The sequence below is a fragment of the Piliocolobus tephrosceles genome, chromosome 6, assembly GCF_002776525.5.
Source record: "Piliocolobus tephrosceles isolate RC106 chromosome 6, ASM277652v3, whole genome shotgun sequence".
NCBI lineage: Eukaryota > Metazoa > Chordata > Mammalia > Primates > Cercopithecidae > Piliocolobus > Piliocolobus tephrosceles.
In genome coordinates this window covers 30,980,536-30,988,053 of record NC_045439.1, presented here as the reverse complement: position 1 = coordinate 30,988,053, position 7,518 = coordinate 30,980,536, and positions in this window count along the sequence as shown.

Below are 7,518 nucleotides of genomic sequence, written 5' to 3'. Positions count from 1 at the left end.
CCTAATGCTTTCAAGGGGCAACATGCAGCTTGGGTCCACAGGGACTTCTCTGACAGTAGTCTACGTGTCCTACTGAAGACTCCACCTCCCTTAGAAGGCGGTGACACAAAGCACAGGACTTGTCCTGTCCCTGCAGGGCTCCTCAGGCTGCCATTTGAGCACTTTGAGGGCAACATATGTCTCAGGGAACACAGGGTCATCTTCGGTTTGGCAGAGCCTGAAACCAGCGTGCTCCACCCACCTGCTCTTCAGAGATCCCCAGGCCAAGTGCCCACTGGCCTGCCTGACACAGCCTTACCCACACCCACTGCCCATGAGCAATGGCTGCAGCAGGGCCTGGCCACACACAGCCCCTACTCAGCCAGCTGGAGACAAAAACAACAGAGATCACTGTGCCAGGCACCCACGTGATTGAGCCCCTTCAGTAGCCACCCTCAGTGTCATCCATTTGTCCTTTAGAGGGACAGCCTCTGCCTGCTGCCTCCCCAGTGGCAGCCCTCATGGGGTGACAGAAGAAGGGAGGAGAAGGCCTGCTTCCCTGTGTCAGTGCCCCCTGAACCCGCTGGCCAACCACTCCGGCCGGTTTGAGGCCAAGTTTCAACGCTAGACCTCCCCTGTGCATGTCTCTCCTGCCCCTCTCAGATGATGCCAGTGTTGGGCTATTGTGATTTTTAAACGCCATAGAAGTTTGGAAGAGCTGCATCCCAGCAGGTGATGGAGTCGCAGCCCCTTGGGAGGAACCCAACCCAACAGCCTCTGATGGCACATTGCAATCTTTGGGGCTCTTACCAGGAAAACTGGTGCCCATGGATGCCTAGGGTATGGACACTGGGCTGAGCGCCATAATGCAGAGCCTGGGAAGACAGGCCAGAAGACCTTCCCTGAGTGCTGGCATTTCTCCCAGTGCAGAATCTTGCATTGTAACCTTTGGTCTCTCAATGAAACATGGCAAAACGGGATTCCCTTTCAGTGCAGAGCCTCCATGTGGACTGGGCAGATGTGTCATGAGGAGGAGCTTTCTCAATTTCCTTCAAAAACCAGGTTTTGGTAGCTAATGCTCTGTCTAGCTCTTTCCCACCCCTCTGTTAATGAGAGGAGCAAAGAAGTCAATCTTCACTTCAGACATTGCAGTCGCTAAATAGGATTCATTTTTCTTTCATAATAATAATAATTATTATTTTTTTTGAGACACGGTCTCACTCTGTCGCCTAGGCTGGAGTGCGGTGATGCAATCATGGCTCACTGCAGCCTTGACTACCCATACTCAAGCGATCCTCCCACCTCAGCTTCCCAAGGTGTTGGGATTACAGGCATGAATGAGCCATTGCACCTGGCCTTCTTTCGCCATCTAAAGACACAGAACTTTGAGTCCAGCTTTCTTTGCCACTATCTCTGCCAGGGCCTGGCCTCTCATGGGCAGGCTTTCTTCTGATCAGAGAGTTTTCTTTCCACCTATGCTCTAGCACTGTGATTTTCCCCCAGAAATCCCCACAGAAGGCACATGACCTGTGCCAGCATCTTCTGAATTACATTCAAGGCCAGAACTAGAAAAGCAGAGTTCACGTGCATGGTTCCCATCTCTCAGCAAGGACTTCTCTTCCCCTTTCATTCTCTACTTTCTACTGACCCCAGGCAGTTCCACTTCTCCTTTCTAGTCAGCCTGGTAGAGGTAGCAGACAGTTGAACCTGGGGCTAGTGCCAAGGCTGACTTCATGTCCATTCAGGGAAATTGGAGAGGCAGCCATGAATACAAATTTGAACATCTGTAGCTTTAACCTTGGATGTTTCACCAACCAGGCTGTGTCCCAGCCTTCTACTCATGACAGGGATGGCTCCCTCAGGCTGGTGGGCCGGATGACCCATACTCAAATGCCTTCTACCCAGGCAGGCACTGTGAAAGCATGGAATCCACTCGACGTAGGGCAATTGGGAGTGGTGGAGAATGTGGCAAACTAAGGAGTGAGTGTGCAGTTCTCTCTCATGCTGCCGTGCGAGAATTTAGGCCTAGGGTTTCCATATCTTCCAGTTTGTCAAGAAAAGCCAAAATCAGAATTTCTACATGAAACCTCTCAATTCTTTTTTTCTTCCTTTCCCTTTCTTCATCCCTCTCTCCCTATTTTTTTTATTTTTGTTTTTTCTTTTTCTTTTTTTTTTTGGAGCCATAGGGTCTCATTATGTTGCCCAGACTGATCTTGAACTCTTGGCCTCAAGCCATCCTCCCATTTCAGCCTCCCAAAATGTTGGGATTACAGGCATGAGCCACCACATCCAGCCCATGTGTCTAAATACAAATACTTAAACGTTATAAATCAAGCTTACAAGCTGCTAACAAAACACATTCTCTTCTTCTTCTTTGACAAGGATACTTTCATCACAACCTAAAAGGCCAGGTTTTAACTCAGAATTCTTAGACACTTCAAAATTTTATGAGTACAAGGCAGTGAAAAAGAAGCAGCACCCAGACCACAGCTTGCCGCTTTCTTGCCCTCCCCTGGTTCTTCCTGTACTACAGCAGCCTCCAGTTCATGCCGGCGGACATACCAGCCTGGAAGACCAGATTCCGTCCACATTCACTCCCGCAGGACCCATCCCTTGGGTACAGAGATGCACATACCAGTGGTCTGGTCCACACTTGGGAAGAAGTATCCAGGAAAGAGTCTTCAGCTCCTGGAAGCCAGCCCAGGGCCAGTTACTCAGGAGATTCTGGTGACCTTGAAATGTGGAGCACAGTGTAAAGGAGGGCGCAGGGTTCTAGGTAGGTGTCTCCTTAGTTCTAAGGACTTTTTGCCCCATCAAAAGGAGGAATGCCAGTGCTGGTCCCTGTATTGTGGGGAGTTCAGAGCAGAGACCTCTTTTGTCCAGGTCTGAGGGTGGCACTGCAGAGACCTGCCCATTTGCAACTCTGATCTGGGTCAGCAATGTCTCCTGGAAAAGCCCAGGCTACAGGAAGGCCCTCTGTAGCAAGAAATGGACACAAGTCAGCGTTGTCAACATCTGTCACATTGAAATGAGGGTTCCTGGAGAATGTTAGCTTCCCCGCCTGCCATCCTCTGCGTTTATCTCTTACTAGCAGTGTCATTCCCTGAGTGAGTGTCAGAGCGAATTACGAGAAAGCCAGATCTTCAGTCCTCAGGATGAGAAGTGTGGGTGGGGAGAGAAAGGGAGGCAAAGTCAACTCAAAGGTCACGAAGTTGCCGTCTGCTGGACCAAAACTTACCAGCAGTTTATTAATACCTCCAGCCGATGCTACAGTTGTGGCTTTACGGGAAAGGAGGTGAGACCACTGGATGCCCCACTTCTCTTGGGGACAGATAGGCTATCTCTGTTTCTCTTCCTTCTTCCCCACGGGTTCAAAGCCCCAAAGCTACTTGGGAATTCCAAGGGGGAAAAAGGGCTAGTGAACTAAGATCAACACCAACGTAGTAAAGATTTAATACTCTTTCGTTTCTGTCAGAGGGGACTGGCATTTTAAGAGACACCTGGGAGCTGAAGGCTGTAGTGAGCTATGATTCCATCACTGCACTCCAACCTGGATGACAAAGTGAGACACAAAACACTGTCTGTCTCTAAAACAAAAAAGAGAGACGCCTAGGGGAAGTAACACTTGACCCAAAGGAAAGAGTTTTTATGGTAGCATTTTAGGCTTTGCAGCAAGTGTGCAGAGGAGATACTTAATGGAATTCTTGCCATGAGAATGACATGTGACTGCCTCGTGTAGGTACCAGAGGAGTGGGAGATGGGGATGGGAGGGAAAGATAGATGTAGTCCTTCTAAAACTCTTGTGGGTTTGTGGGTTTTTTTTTTTTTTTTTTTTTTTGACTGAGTCCTGCTCTGTTGCCCAAGCTGGAGTGCAGTGGTGCAATCTCGGCTCACTGCAACCTCTGCCTGCCCAGATTCAAGCAATTCTCCTGTCTCAGCCTCCTCAGTTGCTAGGATTACAGGCATGTGCCACCATGTCTGGATAATTTTTTTTTTTTTTTTTTTATCGTAGAGATGGAGTTTCACCATATTGGTTAGGCTGGTCTTCAAAAATCTTGTTTTTTAACCACCTGATATGTGATTTAATTTTATCACTTCCAAAAGATAAAATAAAAACCTGACCCTGGTTTGAACTGGTAGGTAGAGATGAAGAGCCTCCTCTTAGAGGACCTCAATAGGAAAATTTGCACAAACACCTTTGCTATCCAGGAGGTTTCTTTGGCTTCCTCTGGAAGATTCCGGTACACAGATGGCTGAGTTTGTCATTGCACCTAGAAACCAAGGCTGGGAGGGGTAGCTGAGACTGATAGTTGCCCTCCCAAAGCTATTCTTCCCTTTTTCCTTACTACAGAACTCTTGTTTTGTCTAAGATGGCAATATGCCTAGAGAAAAGATTGCATTTCCCAGATTCCTTTGATGTTTGGGATGGCCATAAGGCACAGTTCTGGCCAAAGAGATATGCAAGAATTTGCTAGGTAAGACTTCTATGAAAAACTCTTTAAAAGGTGTGGCTGTCTCAGTTGGCACATGCCTTTCTCCTCCTTTCTGTCTGGAAGGCAGATGTGATGTTAGAGGTGAAGCAACCACACACACAAAGGAGGAAGAGATTCTGGATCCCTGGTAATCCTGCAGACGTGTGAAGACGATAGAAGCTCCGACTGGCCCACCTCTAGACTTCCTCTAAGTGAAAGTGGAAAAGAGTTTATTTGGTTACATCACCATGAGTTGGGTTTTCTAAGTGTAGCTTAACTCAATTCTGTCTAATGCAGGAGCCAGTGGGATAAACAACCAAATAAGGAATTTAAACAATTCCCCTAGCTCAGTGGTTCCTAACTGAGGGTGATCCTCCCCATTCCCCAAGATATTTGACAACGTCTGGAGATGTTTTTACTTGTTACAGCTTGGGAGAGAGGTGCTAGTAACAGCTAGTGGGAAGAGGCTGTTGCTAAGCATGCTGCAATGCACAGGGCAGCCCCCACAAAGAATAATCCAGCCCAAAACATCAGTTGTCCAGAAGTGAAGCACCCCTGCAACTGGCCTTGGTGCTTCTAGGGCACCAGCCCATCAGCCCTCCAACCTACCCTGACATGCTTGTCCATCCCTCCCTCAGAAACAAACCCTGTGTATTGACCAGGCTGAAAAAGCCACGTCCTTCACCGTATCTTGCACTTTCCTTTCTCTAAGCCTTTGCTCATGCATCATTTCCTCTGCCTAGAATCTCCCTCTCATCTTTTCAGATGGGGACCATGACTCGTCCTCTTATTTATTTATTTATTTATTTTTGTTTGAGATAGAGTCTTGCTCTTGTCACTCAGGCTGGAGTGCAGTGATGCAATCTCGGCTCTTGGCTTACTGCAACCTCCACTTCCTGGGTTCAAGTAATTCTCCTGCCTCAGCCTCCTGAGTAGCTGGGACTACAGGCGCCCACCACCACACCCAGCTAAGTTTTGTATTTTTAGGAGAGATAGGGTTTCACCATGTTGGCCAGGTTGGTCTTGAACTCCTGAACTCAGGTGATCCAGCTGCCTTGGCCTCCCGAAATGCTGGGATTACAGGCGTGAGCCACCACACCCAGCTGACTCTTCAATTTTAATCAGCCTTCCTGGTGATCTTAATATAAGTAGCATGAGAAGTATGAATTTATTATGCCACATTAGTTTCTTGAAATCCTACCCATTTTTCAAAATCCAGCTGGAATGCAAGATGACTTTAGATGAGACTTAGATAAAACTGATTTTACCTTAGTTGGTTCATCTTTGTTTTAATAAGTTTAATGGTTTTCTGTTTATTATAATGATAAACATATTCCTTTACAAATAAATTTAGTTCCACAAAGAGGTGAACTGATTTTTTAAAAAATATGCTAAACACTGTAGTAGTTTAACAAACACCACTCTAGTTAATGTAAACAGTATGTAAATATTTGCTTGTTTCCCACATTGGTGCCTTTTAAAAATTGACACATAATGGTACATATACATGGGGTACAGAGCATTATTTCCATATATAAAATGTGTAAAGATCAAATCAGGATAATTAGCATATCCGTCATCTTAAAACTTTATCATTGCTTTGTGTTGGGAACATCCAAAATCCACTCTTCTAGCTATTTGAAAAAATACAGTAAAGTTATTGTTAACTGTAGTCACCCATCAGTGCTAAGACACTAGGACTTACTCCTCTCATTTAGCTGTAATTTGGTGTTCTTTAACCATCCTCTCATTACTTCGCCCTCCTCTCTGCCCTGCCTTTCCAGCCTCTAGTAACCACTATTCCACACTCTACTTCTATGAGATCAACTTCTTCAGCTTCTGCATACGAGTGAGAACATGTGGTATTTATCTTTCTGTGTCTGGCTTATTTCACTTAACATAATGTCCTCCAGGCTCATCTATGTTGCTGCAAAGGACAGGATTTCATTCTTTTTTATGGCTAAATAATATCGCATTGTGTATATGCACCACATTTTATCTGTTCATCTGCTGGTGGATGCTTGGGTTGATTCCATATCTTGGCTATTATGAATAGTGCTTTGCATTGCTGCTTTTTAATATGCATGGAAGGTAAGGAATATAGGAGTAAAAGAGTTTGGAGGCAAAAATTCAGACTGTGTTTTTCCTCTGCTCTCACACCACCTTGCAATCAACACATATGACTTCTGTAACCAAATATGGAGAGTTTTCCCCATACACCAAGCAAGCAATCAGTTCTGCAGCAGACACCAGCCGGGTATCCTCCAATTCAGTTCTGACACCGTCTGCCTGGAGATAACATCAGCTCCCACCAGTTGAGGGCTCAATCCCACAAGACCCCAGCCAACTTCAGATGCCAGTCGCAAGTCCAGGCATCCAGAACTTCTGGCCACTGGCTTCAAGTTAGATTCCCATGACCCTCTCTTTGGATCGGATAAATGTGCTAGCGTGGCTCAAAGAACTCAGAGAAACACTTACATGTACTGGCTTATAAACGATATTTCAAAGGATACAGATGAGATGCATAGGGTGAGGTATGGGGGAGCAGTGCAGAGTTTCCATGCCCTCCTTGGGTGTGTCATCCTCCAGGAATCTTCATGTGCTCAGCTGTTCAGAAACTCCCCAAACCATGTCCTCTTGAGACTTTTACAGAGACTTCATTGGAAAGCCATGATTGACAATCATGTAGAAATGCGATTGGACAAAAAGGATCCAATTACACGATCTAGTATTACATCACATGATCTAATACTAACAGGCTAAGTGGAGAAACCCAGCAAGACCTGTCTGTGCAGATTCTTTTTGGCCTCTCTGTGTAGCATTCTTTCCTTCAGGATATGCAGCAGGACTGCTTCTGAAATGAGGGTCTTATGACCACAATCAGAAAAGTGGAGGAAGATTAGAGTTCTGCTTTGCACTAGGGAAAGAAGGGAAAAGTCAAAGAGATAAATTTTGTTTTCTAAGGCCTGCCTCTGAGGACTAAAGTGCCCGACATTATTGGAAAAAAAAAAAAAAAAAGACTTTAACAAGGTGTTATATCACAGAGATAAATAAGACCTCTGTGTTA